The following is a 16,383-nucleotide window of genomic DNA, read 5'->3' as shown; positions in this document are numbered from 1 at the left end:
GATTTATTTATATACAGGAAGTCTAATGCCATCAAAAAAGAAAAATTTTAAATATTTAGCTCCTAAGTATTTTAACTTTTTATTAAGCAAACTATTGTTACAGAATGTACTAGGAAAAATTATATTTGTGTAACCTGATTTTTCTGAAATAAACTGTCTAAAATAGAAAAAAGTTAAAGGGCTAATCAATTAGTTTTAACAGTATATTTTTTATAATTCTCTTCACAGTCTTAGCATTACAAATTATGCTATTTTAATTTTGCGAATGTTTATAGCACTTAAAATCCTCTCTGCAGTGATAAATCAGGTCTCTATGCAATCAGACCTGTTTCACAATTAAAATGTATGATTCTCACGTGTGTGTGTGTGTGTGTGTGTGTGTGTGTGTGTGTGTGTGTGTGTGTGCGTGCCCACCGTGCGCGCCATCAAATCGAATCTGACTGGTACAGGAGGAGATTGTCCCTCATTTTCCAGCAGAGCATCTGGTGAATTCGAACCACTCACCTCTGGGATTACAGTGCAGCTTCTCACTGATAATTTTTATCGCAGGTTTTCCACTTCTGTACATACTCAAAAGGAGCTGCCTTTGAGTTATCAGCATAATTCCCTAGGTGCTATGATGTCACAGAGTGAGAAAAGGAAAGTCTATGTAGCTAGAGCTTAACGGGGATAGGTGAAGAGAATCTGCACTTAGGGACGTAAATGGGAGTCTTTCCACACAGGGTATGTTTGACCATAAGAAGTCTCTGTCACTTTATTTAAAATGTAATGCAAAGTCTTTAACACATATAAGCAAGAGAGGGAGAAAAAAAGATGGATGGTGAGGAGTGATAAAGTCAATAGACCCAAAGGACTAGTGAAGTAGAATTCGTGGTACAAGAGACTCGTGGGGGTATGACAGTTAATATGCTGAAGATGTAAGTCCACCTACAGGTGCCATGGGAGAAAGGCCTGGTAATCCTCTTGGCAAGATCCGCCACGAATCAGTGAGTGAATGAAAACCCATCCTTTCTGTAAATGTTCACTAAAATTACAATTTTTAAAAAAATCCTACAGAGCACAATTTTATTTCGACATACATGGGCTTCCCATGAAATCACACGTGACTTGATGACAACCAGTCAAGCACGAGAACAAGTGAGCCAGAGAATCAGGAGGCAATTCAAGTTCTCACTCTGGTTACTTTCAATCCTTTTTCCTCTGCATTCATTAGGATTCGCTTCAGTTTTTTCTCTATGTAATTTCTCAGCTGTGTGTACTCCAGATTTGTTATTGTTTATAATTTATGTATAACTTTTTAAATGTTGTTTTAATTCTTAAGTTGTTGTCTTAGTATTGAAAGATTTTTATTTCATTTTGTTCTTTTTTGCCATTCAATTAGCAAATACTTATTTTATGGATTCAAGTTCTTAAATGAATTTTTCATTATGCCCCAAATTACTCAGGCTCAGTTGGATAAAACAACTTAATTGTGTTTTTCTTACTCTGTTGTCCTGTCTTCCTCCCTCCCTTCTTCCCTTCTTTATTCCCAAGGTATCTAGACTTTGCCTTTTCTCTCACAAGCTTAAAGCAGACCATTTTAAAACAATCTTCTTTGCTCTAATATAATGTAAGTACATATTGTGAGGCACCATTTGAATCTTATCTGGGGCTGCATTGTTTTCCACTCTGAAATGCAAACACTCATTCACTCACTAAAGTGGATGCCACTCCTGCTTCCAACGTTGCTGTCTAGGCAGAACCAATTCCTGGCTGATCATCCAGCAGGTTTCCAAGGCTGTAAATCTCATGGGCGAAAATTTACCACCGCTCTCTCTCTCTCTCTCTCAAAGCTGCAGGTTGATGGATGAGTCAAGATTCTGTTAGATTTTCTTTTTTTATAGTCTGTGATATAAGGGGAAGGGAGAACTTTTGGACTACTTTTTTTCCTAAGAGCTCGCATCACAGGGTTGCAAATGCTGTCCCACTCAACTCTTCCCCTCATCCCCACAGTAAACTCTGTTATTTCCCAGTTTATTGTGAAGCTCTGGAAAATGAAGCTCAAGAGACCTTTCTTTTCTCTCCTATAAACCTGTCATGTGTTGAATGTTTCTCTTGACTCCTCCCCAGGCTGTTTACTCACTTCTTCCTCCACAGATTTGAGAATATGTACGCATTTTCAGGACTTTATACACCTACCATCTTTTCTGATGTCAATTCTCCAGGGTGAATGTGGCCTAGAAGCCACTCTAGGTCAAATCTGAGTCTGTCTTTTGACTATCCATTTGCCATGGATGATGAGATCATAATTTTCTCTTAATTGATTGTTGTTATTTGATTACTAGTGGCCAATTAATTGTTGATTTTCTTTCTGTTTATTGGTGAGTGACAGAGATTTTTATTATCTTCCTTCACTCTACTGTTGTTATTATTCTATGTTATAACTTTAATGCAGAAACTTCATGTACAACAGCTCTGAACCCCACTCTATCTTGACCTAATTTGTCTGTGGCACACCTACGTCCATTACCTAGTCACTGAATCAATCCATCTCATCCAGGTCCTCCTTCTTTCATGCTGTCCCTCCACCCTCCCAAGCATGATATCCCCCTCCAAGGATCGGTTGCAACTAGTTTCCTTACTGTAACCTGCCCCAAGTATGTTAGAAGGAGCATCAGATTTCTTGTCTCTAAGGAGAAATGTGGTTTCACCCTCTCTAGGATGAACCTGTTTGTTCCCTTAGCAATCCATGGAATAGTCAATACTCATCTCCAGTACCACATCTCAAAGGTATCTATTCTTCTTCTATCATCCTTAGTCATTGTCCAGTTTATTGATGCACAGCAAGTAATAGTGAAGACTATGGCCTGGATTAGGCACACCTTAGTCTCAAGACTGGCTCATTGCTCTTCAGTACTCTGGAGAAGTCCCTGACAGCAGATTTTCCCAATGCAATTTGTCTTTTGATTTCCTAGCTGCTGGTACCAAGAGTGTTGATGGTGGAGCTGCTGAACTGTTAACAATCTTAATCTCTTCACCATCTATAATGATGCTTCCAATTGGTCCAGTCATCATAATCTTTGTTTTCTTGATACTGAGCTTCAATCTATATTGTAGGCTACAGTCCTTGACCTTCTGTAAAAAATCCTTCAGGTCCTCCTCCATTTCAGCAAGCAAGGTTGTATCAGCTGCATAACGCAGATTGTTAATAAGTCTTCCTCCAATCCTGATGCCACATTCTTCCTATAAAGTTCAGCCTCCCTAATGATCTGGTCTGCATATAGAATGAAAAGATATAGAGAGATAGGATGCTTGTTGTACACCTACCTGATCCTGAACCATGCAGTGTTTTCCTGCTCTGTTCTGACCACTGCTTCCTCGTGCAAGTATAAGTTTCACATGAGCACAATCAAGTGTTCTTGGATTCCCATTCTTCTCAGAGTTAGCCACCATTTGTTGTTATCCACACAGTCTAATGTCTTTGCATAGGCAATGAAACACAGATAGACATTCCTCTGGTACTTTCTACTTTCAGCTAAGATTCATTTAACATTGACTATAATACTCCTAGTGTATGATCTCTTCTACACTTAGCTGGTACATCTGACAGTTCTCTATTGATATGGTGTTTCAGTCATATTTGGATAATCTTCAGCAGGATCTTGCTTGTATGAGATATTAATGATATTGTTCAAAAATTTCCACACTCTGTTGGGTGACCTTTTTTTGGAATGGGAATAAATATGGATCTCTTCTAGTCAATTGGCTAAGTAGCTGCCCTCCAGATATCTGGGCACCACCTGGTGAGCGCATTCAGGGCAGCATGTGTTTGTTGAAATATGTCAGTTGGTATTCCATCAATTCCTGAGACCTTGTTGGGTTTTTTTGCCAATTCCTTCAGAGCAGCTTGAAGTTCCTCCTTCATCACCATAGGCTATTGATTTTATGTTGTTTCATGAAAGTCTTCTGTGTCAGCCAATTCTAGTAGAGATAGGCAAATAATAAGAGGAAAGTTCCATTATGTTTCAACTGAAACAATACACAAGGAAAAATATTTCTGTATAGTATGTCATCATTTTTAGCTTTATTACTCCCTGAACACATAGGGTCTTAGTCTTTTAAAAAGAGTACATTGAAATCAGTCCCTTTTGATAGGCACAATGAAGCTTTAAGTGCTGCTACTTTTAAATCTATTGTAATGTAACATTTCATAAAAGTTTGTCATAAGAATTAGAAATGGAGTTAATGACAGGACATTAAAATCAGCATTATAAGCTGACTTTACATAAGAAAATTCTGATTTGTAGCATTTGTCATTTTCTGTGGTGTAAACACTTGCTCTTTGTTAATTTAAGGCAATGATGTCTCCCTGGAGACTAAGGTGCGTCTGATACAGGCCGTGGTCTTCGCTATCACTTGTTATGCTCAGCGAGTTGGACAATGACCAAGGAGGATAGTAGGAGAATTGATGCCTTTGAGCTGTGGTGCTGGAGAAAAGTATTGAGAGTACCATGGACTGCTAGGAAAACAAACAGATTCATCTCAGAAAGGGTCAAACCTGGAGGCTCCTTGGAGGCAAGGATTCTGAGGCTCCATCTAACATACTCTGGACATGTTGTAAGGAGGGACCGGTCCTTGGAGAGGGACATCATGCTTGAGAGGGTGGAAGGACAACACAGGAGGGGAAGGCCCTGTCTGAGGTGACTGGGGTAATTGGGATGGGTGTGTCAGAGACAGTGAAATTGGCACAGGACAGAGCAGAGTTTAGGGCTGTTGTACATAGGGTCATTATGAGTCACAAGCAACTCGATGGCACATAACAACAACAATGATGTAATTGTGGACTTGCAGAGATTCTCCTTAATCCTGGGCTTTCATGAGCCAACAATATAGGGCAGGAAAAGTTAGCCTTGCTTACAAGGAACTCAAATGCTATTCCTCATTCTCAGAGTATGCAATTATTTAGCAAACATTGAAATATCTCTTAGTGGCAAGATACTTACTTTCGTGCAAGGATCAAGAATAGTCCATAAAACCCTATGCATTATTCAAGAATATATTCAAAGATTGAGGCAATGTTGGTGAATGACTCTACACCAGAGATTTTGAGGATCCTCAGAAACCATGAAGATACATTTCTGCGGTCTATATATTATTCAATTCTGCATTCAGTCTACATATGTATTCAGTAAGATTACATTGCCTTCTCTACTAACTTCCCCAGACTCACACATATACACATTTATTTTAAGTCACATGGTGATAAAACGTCAGCCCTCTTGTGTAGTCCTAACTTCCTTAGGGAGCTCTGAGAAGTTATGTGGTTCCTGACCTTGCTACTTCATCATGTGAGAGAAGAAGTTCATTCTCAGCACTTAACCACAGACTTCATAGGGAAATGTCAGACTAAGCAAAAAGGTGACCAATTCTTTGCTTTGAGACATCACTCTGTTAGTAACATGGAAAAGAGATTCAAAGAAGTTCTAGGATAAAGTTTGGAGAGACCAGTTAAATTACTAGATGAATGCAGCAGGCCAAGAATGAGAAATGTCTAAGGAAATTACAGTGAGAATTGAGAGAAGTAATTGGTGATAAAATATTAAAAGCCCAATGCACAGTCATTGAGGTGAATCTAACTCCTCGTAATCATCTATGATATTTCTGAGGCTGTAAATCTTAACTGTAAGAGACTGCTCATCTTTCCCTGGCATCTGCTGGAGGATTCAAATGATGTTAGATGAGCAGCCTTTGGATTTGCAAGAAACTTGCTACTGACTACTCCTACAAAGTGTAGCCAAGGTGGTTTAGTGGTAAGAAATTGGGCTGCCAATCAATCCAAAGATACACAATTCAGATCCACCAGCTGTTCCTCAGGAGAAAGACAGGACATCTTTTCATATGCAATTTATTGCCTCTGAAAACCCCCTGGAGGGGTCAGCTATGGGTCTGCTCCAACTCAGAGGTACACAACAACAACAGCACTCCCACAATGAATAGTAAAATCAATAGCTCTTGGTAACCATATATACTTGATAAATGAAGAGAAAAGAAGAATTATGATGACTTCCAAATGTTTGGCTTTGGCTTGTTCACTGATAGGAAGGACAGAAGAGATGCAATGGTTATTATCAGTTTCAGATGTGTTAGCTTAAACTGCTAAAGGAATCTCAAAACCAGACAAGATTATGTAAGAGTCGTGTGATATGTCTAGTTTAGAGCTTAAGACTAGCTATAGGGGGTAGGGAGTAGGAAAGAATAAAATAAAGAACAAAGAAAATTGAGTCAAATCCACAAGAACAAAAGTTTGACCTTGAGTCTTTCCCACCAGAATTTAAAGACCATCTCAGAAACAGGTTTGAGGCCTTGAATACTAATGAACGAAGACTAGATGAGCTGTGGGAGGATATCAAGAACATCACCTATGAAGAATGCAAAGAGACGTTACAAAGACAGAGGAGGAGGAAAACACCAAGATGGATGTGTCACAAGAGACTCTGAATATTGCACTAGAGTGTCAAAAAGCCAAAGCATATAATTATAGGGGAAAAAAGTCAAAGCAAAGGGAAGAAATATAGAATTTAAGGAAATGAACAAAGGATTTCAAAGGGCAGCTCTGAAGACAAAGCAAAGTATTGTAATGAAATGTTAGAAGAGCTGCAATCGGAAAGCCAAAAGGGATGAACTCGCTTAGCATTTAAGCTGAAGGAATTAAAGAACAAGTTTAAGCCTCAAGTTACAATATTTAAGGATGCTGAGGGCAAAATGTTGAATGACCCAGGAGGCCAGAATGAAAGTTGCATAGTGGGAATGAAAGAATTTTTTTTCTTTTCAAGAGAAGAGCAAACTGGGGGAGGGGACAGGGAGAAAAATGCAACAATGAATAGAAATCCAAAATCGATGTAAACATTCATTAAAATTAATTTTAAAAAAAGAAAATGAAAGGAGTACACAGAGTCACTATGCCAAAAAGAATTGACTGACAGAAGAATTTCATAAAACATAAGATCAAGAGCCTATAGTGATGAAGGAGTAAGTTCAAGCTGCTCTACAGGAATTGATTAAATACCAACAGACATATTTTAGCAAATAGATACTGCCCTGGACGTGCTCACCATATTGTGCCAAGAAATCTGGAGGACAACTCTCTGGCCAAGTGACTAGAAGAGATCACATTTATTCCCATTCCAAAAAAAGGTGACCCAATAGAGTGTGGAAATTATTGAATGATATCATTAATATCACGCACAGTCATGATCCTGCTGTAGATTATCCAAAAGCAATTGGAACAGTACAACAGTAGACAGCTCCCAGATTTGGAAGCTGAGTTTAGAAGAGGCCATGGTACTAGGGACATCATAGACAACATTAGATGGATCTTGGCAAAAAGCAAAGAGTATCAGAGGAATGTCTACCTGTGTTTCATTGACTCTGCAAAGTTATTTGACGGTGTGGATCATGAAAAAATTATGGCTAACTTTTAGAAGAATGGGAAACCCAAAGCATTTAACTGTGCTCATGCAAAACCTATATTTGGACCAGGAAGCAGTGGTCAGAACAGAGCAGGAAAATACTACATGGTTCAGAATCAGGAAAGGTCTACATCAAGGATGCATCCTACCCATAGCTTTTCAATCTGTAAGCAGAACAGATTATTTGGGAGGCTGTAGTTTATAGGAAGAATGTGTCATCCTGATGGAGTATTGGGGAAAGACACATCAACAACCTGCATTACACAGATAACACAACCTTGCTAACTGAAACTGAGAAGGTCGAGGTCTAGGTCTACAGTTTTCAATATGGACTGAAACTCAACATCAAGAAAACAAAGGTTTCCCCACTGGGCCAACTGGCAGTTTCACAACAGATGGAGAAAAGATTGAGATTGTTTACTTCCACTTGCTTGGTTCCACAATCAACACACTTGGCACCAGCATTTAGTAAACCAAAGGACAAATTGCGTGGGAAAATTCTGCTAACAGGGGCCTCTCCAGAGTACTGAAAAGCAATGATGCCTTTTTGAGACTGGAGATTAAGGTGTACCTGATCCACACCATGGTCTTTGCAATTACTTGCTATGCATCAGAGAGCTGGACAATGACTAAGGATACTAGAAAAAGAATCCATGTCTTTGGGTTGACTCAGTGACTATGTGGGATCGGGTCTGTGCGAGACAATGAGACTGGTTCAGGATAGAGCAGGGTTCAGAGCTGTTGTTTACATGAGTCACAGGCAACTCAACAGCACATAACAACAAAACAAAAGATCAAAGAGAGAAGGATAGAAAATATTATACTGAAGAAGCAGCAAGGGAAAAACGAGAGAGATAAGAAATGAAGGACATGTCATGAAAACCATCTTAATACTAAAGTTTTAAGACTCAGTTGTTTTGGCATCACTTTCTCCAGAAAAATCTTGTTGGAGTATTGACTTGTCTTCACATTTTGCTCTTTTGCATAGTTATAACATTTGCTGCTGTTAGGTTCCGTCAAGTTGACTACAATTCATAGAGACCATATGAACCACAGACCAAAACCTTGCCCTATGCTGTGTTCTCCTCACAATCTCCCCCATACTTGAGCTCACTGTGACAGACACTGTGTCAATCCAGCTCGAAGGCTTTCCTCTCTTTTATGTACCCTCTACAAGCTTGTCTCCTCCATACCCCAAATCCTGGCCTAGACAATATTCAAGGAAAGAGTCAAATCTTATTCATCTTTATAGCTCTAGTACCTCCCATGGGTTCTGACACATTCTAGGTGATCTGGGAAAGAGTAAACTTGAGGCACTCAGAATAACTAAAATGGCTGACACTGGTCTGAATCTAACTTTGTAGTTGTCCCCAGCTTCTGATTTTTTAGAGTAAGTGACCTATAATTATACTATTGATCACTTTTTCTGCAACTTTCTGAGGTGGTCCACCCAAATTATTGCTGGAACCATCTCTAGATCACAGGGAATTATAACTAAGACCTGTTGTTTTTGTTGGTTGAGTGGAACCGACTCATAGTTCACCCTCTGGTAAGTTTTCAGAGGCTGCAAATCACACAAGAGGAGATTGCTCCTCCTTCTCCCATGGAGCAGCTGATAGATTTGAACGGCCTGTCTTTTCCTTGGCATCACAACTCCTTACCATTAGGCCACCAGGCCTCCAAGAACTACTCTATTCAATGTAAATCCTTGATAAATTAATCTTACAGAGCATTGCTAAATGCCAGCCAATCAGATACAGCCTTATATTATCTCCTAACAGTTATTATATGAAATTGGGGTAAAAGGTGTGTGCTCTTGGGAACAACGTTTTGAGTTTTAATTTTTTTTTATTATTATGTGTGTGTGTGTGTGTGTGTGTGTGTGTGTGTGTGTGTGCTGTCAAATTGGGTCTGATTGGTATAGGAGGAGATTGTCCCTCCTTCTCCAGCAGAGCATCTGGTGGATTTGAACCACACATCTCCAGGACTGCAATGCAGCTTCCTGCTACTAGGCTACCAGAGCTCCCTCTAAGCTTTAATTTCGATGCCTTCTGATTTGTAAATCTTTGAATCTAAATAAAACTGACTTTTTACAGAAACAATGTTACACTAAGCCCAACAATAAACAATAATCAAGAATTTCATTCATATGTATAAATGAATGAAATACACACACACACACGAACACACACATATACATAGCATACGATGATAAAAGATGGGTCGCTATGAGTCGCCTATGATTCAACAGCATGCAACCACACAACGAGAGACCAGTTGGCCTAGCGGACCAAAAGCGACACTACCAAACCAAAGGTGGATGACTCTAATCGCAGCCCTAAGATCTGTTTTTTATTGTTTTTGTTCAAACAGTCTTCTAGATAGTATAGTCCTGGTGTGTCCACTTGCTATAGAGAGGTAACTTGTTGTCACTGTGAAGCTGAACACTGTGACACTGATGGGTAAAATGCGATAACGGTTACCCATGGAAGATAGTATTTGGTGGTGATCCCCGGTTGAAACAAGCTTGGAAGCAGGAGTGGCATCCACTTCCGTAAATAGCTTGCCTCCGGAAACCCTATGAATCTAGAGAAAGGATGAAAGTCATGCACACAAGTGTCAAGGACTTTCGTTCATAGGGTCTCTATGACTCAACGGAGTGCAACAACAAAATACATAGTACACACACACACACACACACACACACACACACACACACATTTGTTATTGTTGTTAGGTGCCACTGAATCAAGGATGACTCATAAGAACTCTAAAACAACGTATCTGAACCCTTTCCTATCATGTGCCATCTGCATGATCTCTCACACACGTGTGTGTGTGTGTGTGTGTGTGTGTGTGTGTGTGTATGAGAGAGAGAGAGGAGGGGGAGAGAGAGAGAGAAAGAAGGAGGAGGATAAGGAGGAAAAGGAAAAGGAAGAGGAAAAGAGAGAGGGAGAATGATAGTATGAGAGAAAGCAAAAAATGACAAATACAGATATTTGGGGAATCTGGGTATTAAGAATTCTTTCTGTATTTTTTTTTTAATTTTTCTACAAATCCAGCATTGGCTCAAACAAAACAATTTTTTAAGTAAACATATTTCCTTTTTTAAATTTTATTTTATTAATTTTAATGAACATTTACAGATATTTTTAATTTCTATGCATTCATTGTTTCACTTTTCTCCCTGCCCAGCCCTCCCCCATCCCAGTTCACTCCTCTCTTTGAAAAGTAAAAGAAAAATTCTTTCATTGGTAAACAATCCTGCCGCACCCCTCCACCGCTCTGAGTACACTCCACTATACAACTTTAATTCTGGACTCTTGTGATAACCATAACAGCTTATCATATGTTGTTGTTGTTATGTGCCATCAAGTCACTTGCGACTCATAGTGACCCTATGTACAACAGCCCTAAACTCTGCTCTGTCCTATGCCAATCTCACTGTCTCTGACACACCCATCCCAATTACCCCAGTCACTGAATCAATCCACCTCATAGAGGGCCTTCCCCTCCTATGCTGTCCATCCACCCTCCCAAGCATGATGTCCTCCAAGGACCAGTCTCTCCTTACAAGATGTCCAAAGTATTTTAGATGGAGCCTCAGAATCCTTGCCTCCAAGGAACCACCCAGTTTAACCCTTTCCAGGATGAATCTGTTTGTTTTCCTAGCAGTCCATGGTACTCTCAATACTCTTCTCCAGCACCACAGCTCAAAGGCATCAATTCTCCTTCTATCCTCCTTAGTCATTGTCCAACTCTCTGATGCATAACAAATGATTGCAAAGACCATGATCTGTATCAGATTCACCTTAGTCTCCAGAGAGACACCATTGCTCTTCAGTACTTTGGAGAGGTCCCTAACAGCAGACTTTCCCATCACAATTTGCCTTTTAATTTCCTGGCTACTGGTGCCAAGAATGTTGACTGTGGAGCCAAGCAAACTAAAGCTGTGAACAATCTCAATCTCTTCACCATCCATCCTGATGCTGCCATTTGATCCAGTGGTGAGAATCTTTGTCTTCTTGACATTGAGCCTCAATCCATACTGGAGGCTGGAGTCCTTGACCCTCTGCTGCAAGCACTTCAGATCCTCCTCAGTTTCAGCAAGCAAGGTTGTATCATCTGCATAACGCAGATTGTTGGTAGATCTTCCACCAATCTTGACCCCACATTTCTCCTCAGAGAGCCCAGCCTCCCAGATAATCTGTTCTGCATACAGGTTGAAAAGGGATGGAGATAGGAAGCATCCCTGGCTACGCCCTTCCCAATTTTGAACCATGGAGTGTTCTCTTGCTCTGTTCTGACGACTTCCTCCTGTTCCAAGTATAGGTTTCACATTAGAACAATCAAGTGTTCTGGGATTCCCATTCTTCTCAGAATCAGCCACAGTTTGTTATGATCCACACAGTCAAATGCCTTTGCGTAGTCAATGAAACGCTGATAGACATTCCTCTGGTATTCCCTGCTTTCAGCTAAGATCCATCTAACATCAGCTATAATATCCCTAGTACCATGACCCCTTCAAAACCCAGCCTGGACTTCTGGTAGTTCTCTGCTGATGTGCTGTTCCAGTCGTTTTTGGATAATCATCAGCAGAATCTTGCTTGTATGTGAAATCAATGAGATTGTTCTATAGTTTCCTCTTTTTAAATTGTTCTCTCTCTCATCTGTTTCAATGCAGTATACGTAATTTATCAAGTTTTTCCTAGTCTTACCCCAACTCTGATATCAGTCCCATTCTACAGCAGTAACACCATGCTGTGTTTGTCCTTCTGTGACTGAGATATTTCACTCAGCATAGTGTCCTCCAGGGTCACCCATTTTTAATAATATTGCACGAGGTCCTTGTTTTTCAATACAGCATAGTATTCCACTGTGTAAATATACCACAGCTTCTCTATTCATTCATTTGTTGATGGGCACTTGGGTTGTTTCTAACTCTTTGCTATTGTGAACAAAGCCATAATAAACATGAGTGTGTATGTAACCTATTTCTAATAAAGAGTGGTGGTGGATGTTGTTGTTGTTGCATGCCATCAAGTTGGAACTGACCTATAACTGACCCTCCAACAACTTTCCAGAGGAAGTAAATTGAGGGAGGAGATTGCTCCTGCAGAGCAGCTGATTCAAACAGCGTGCCTTTGAGATTGCAGTGCAGATTCTTACCACTAGGCCACCAGAGCTTCCACTAAACTAGATAAATGTTGTTGTTGATTTGCCTTTGAGTCAAGCACGACTCATAGCAGCACTATGAACAAAACGCCAGAAGCCCCTCTACAACCATCAACATTTATCAAAGTTCATAGTTTCCAGAGGCATGCTGTTTAGAAAGTAAACACCACTTGGGTGACACAAAGTCAAGCAGAAATAGCTGGAGAGTTATCGTCAAACTAGTCATCAAGGTAAGATGAGCTAGGCAGCTAAAATTGGGTCAAAGTCAGAGGAAAGGATCTCAGTTAAGGTTTCATATTTTTCTCATTAAAATAAGAAAACAAGAAAAAATGTACTTAAAGCATTTCCTTATGACATACAGTCTGCATTTAATTTCTCTCAGTGCAATTGTCTCAAACTTATTCAAAATAAAGGATGTCTTTAGATTTGGCAAAACTAAATAAATAAAAATTCACTGAACCAAATTTAAATCAAAGCAGGAACAGTATTTGAGTAAGATGCAATGATCACTTCTTTGTACCATTTCTGGGGAGTTCTGGGAGACTAGTTAGTGAGGAGCTGTGTTGTCAATCCAAAGGCACTTTGTTTCAAATCACTGGCTGCTCTGTGGGAGAAGAATGAGCTATCCCTACCCGTTCAATTTACTGCCTTTGAAAACTCACTAGATGGTCAATTATAAGTTAGTTCACACTCAATGGCACATTTCAACAACATGTACCACTTCCAGGAAGTTGTCAATATAGTTGAACTTAAAAACAAGACAGACATTTGGCAAAAGCACTTGGTGGACTAAGAGAAGAAGATACCAAACAGCCCATGGTGCAGTGGACTGAGACAACAGAGACAGTAAAAGTAAATATTGGGGGTTTCTTGACAGAATTTGAGCAATGAAGAGGTATGATTTTTTTTTAATTGTCTCATCAAGAAAGGATAAGATAGCTCCTTGTTTTCTTACTTTACTGAATTTTTTCACTTAAAACACTAAATAAGCAAGGAGATCACCTTGTTTTCTTATTATACTGACTTTTTCATCTAAAACACATGAAATAAATACTTTACAAGGAGTGATATTTTGACATTTCAGTTCCTGGAAAAGACATTCACCAACCAACTTGACATGATGTTTTCTTGTCAAAGAATATACCAAACAAATATGAATTATACTCCTGTGTGTTTAAACAGAAAAATTTGCTTTATTTATGCTGAGAAGCTGAAAAGAGAGAATCCTTCAGTCTTTTTTTATTACACATATTCTCTACCTTCTAAAGACTGTGCCATCTAGCCTTATTTTATGTTAAAGTGGGGTTTTTTCCTATTACTTTAATATAAGTGTACTTTTAAGGAACACAACATAAATTCAAAAATGTTTTTAAAGTTGTTTTAAAAAGTGATGAAAAAAAAAGATTTGGTCTAACAAATCTCTATTACATTGCATTTAAAGCATAAATTATATCCAATAGGTTATTTATTGCTTCTATAAACTTCTTTTTATTACTTGACTTGCGAATTGCTTATTTTGGGTTCAAGTAGAAGTAATTATAATTTTTTCTGATTTGGATTACAATAGATGGTGCTAAACAGAATGGGAGAACACAAATCTCTTACTAAAACACACATAGATAGAGAACTAGGATGACGCCATGCATGCGCCCAGGAGCTGCTTGCTTACGTCAGGCACACATGTGCCAGGGAGCTGTTGATGCACACACAGGGGAGTGACACACTGGGGAACGACGTGCCATGGTGAGCAGGAAAGCTGGAATCTGAGTGAGTGTGATCCCGAGACTCCAGTCTCATCTTTGTCAGCCCACGCCTGCAACTCTGGTTCCAATGTCTTGCCCATGGCCAAAATGATATTATCAACACACCAGGAGTGATGTTGGAACTTGAGTGAGGTGCTTTGGGGGGAGGAGGGGTCACTGTTGTCTGGGTGGATCACATGGGACCCCTTAAGCTCAATCAGAAGGGAGTGAGACAGTGGGAGCTCATTCTGGAAGGTAAAACCAAGGCTTCTTGGTTTTCAAATCAGGTTTCCATGCTCTGCCTTGCATCTCCTCACATCCAGTCTATCAACTGCCTTTAACCCAGAACACCTGGAGCTCCCCTATCTGTGGCAGTTGTCTGACCAAAGAGACTGCTTCCATAAGCCTTTTCTCTATTGAAGTGAGAGAAACCCAGGTAGAGTAGCTGCCTCACCCTCTCCTGGAGCAGTGATTTTAGATCAAGAACTTGTTATTGTCTCAGACATGAAAAACTTTATCACAGCAATGTCACTTGGGAAGAATGCTATTGCACCCCTACACAAGCCCAAAGCAAGATGTCACAAAAAAAAGTGGCACAGTATCAATGGATTTCCTGAATCCAGAAAGTCTGCTTAAGCTTTCTGACACAGAATTTAAAAGAACAATGATTGAATATTTTCAATGGATAAAAGACAAACTTAAAGAATTATAGGACACTGCAAGCAAAAAACAAGGAGCTTAAAAAATAACAAAAACAATGCAGATAAAATAAATGAAGCATTAGAGGCTTTGGAAAACAAGAAACCACAATCCAAAATATTAGGATCAATGTTTCCGATGCTGTCGACATGATGAGGGTCACAGGAATAGGGTTGAAGAGATAGAACACAGAACCTGTGAGAGAGAAGATAGAACTGTTACCACGGATCTGTTAGAGTAAAAAGCAGAATTAAAAGGGAAGGAAAAAGAAAAATACGTAAGAATAATGTGACCCACTATCAAGAGAAATAACATGCGCATCATTGGATTCCCAGAATAGAAAGAATCAATTAAAGGCACCAAAAATTTGTAGAAGAATTACTAGAGAAAAGCTTCCTAGGCATAATAAAGAATGAAGAAATGTGTATTCAAGAAGCTGAGCGAACACCATATAGAATAGACTCTAAAAGAAAAACACCAAGGCAAATCATAGTCAAATTTGCCAAAACGAAAGATAAGGAGGGAATTCTGAAAGCAGCAAGGGAAAAACAAAGAGTAACCTATAAGGGAGAGCAGATAAGATTAAATGCCGATTTCTCAGCAGAAACCACGCAAGCAAGAAGACAGTGGAATGAAATACATCAAATACTCAAAGAACACAACTGTCAACCAAGAATACTGTACCCAGCAGAATTGTGCAACAAATATGAAGAAGAGATCAGAATATTCCCAGAAAAACAGAACCTAAGGGAGATTGTAAAAACAAGACCAGCACTGCAGGAAACACTGAGAGACATCCTTCTAACAGAGTTGCCACAGAAAGAAGGATGGACCAAAGTAACTAGCAACAACAACACACACACAAAAAAAAAAAAAAAAACACCAAACAACCTCAACAAAATGATAGCAACAAAATCTTGCCTCTCAGTAATCAAACTAAATGTGAATGGTTTAAATATACTGCTGAAAAGAAAAAAATACCAATTGGAAAAAAACAAAATTCATCAATATACTGTCTACAAGAGACACACCTGAAAACTGAAAATAAAGACTAAAAATAAAAGGATGGGGGGGCTGGTATACAAATCAAAGGAAGCTCTGGTGGCCTAGTGGCAAGAAGCTGCACTGCAATCCCAGAGATACACTGTTCTAATCCACCAGATACTCTGCTGGAGAGGGAGGGGCAATCTTCTTTTGTACCAGTCAGATCAGATTTAAAAAACTAACAATATTTTTTTAAAAATACACCAATCAAATAGCAATCAGAAAAAGCAGGTAAATATCTTTTTTTTGGGGGGGGACCCTCAGAAATTTTACTG

The sequence above is a fragment of the Elephantulus edwardii genome, unplaced genomic scaffold (genome assembly GCF_000299155.1).
Source record: "Elephantulus edwardii isolate Elephantulus edwardi_28Jun2011 unplaced genomic scaffold, EleEdw1.0 scaffold00141, whole genome shotgun sequence".
NCBI lineage: Eukaryota > Metazoa > Chordata > Mammalia > Macroscelidea > Macroscelididae > Elephantulus > Elephantulus edwardii.
This window is presented reverse-complemented; position numbering follows the sequence as displayed.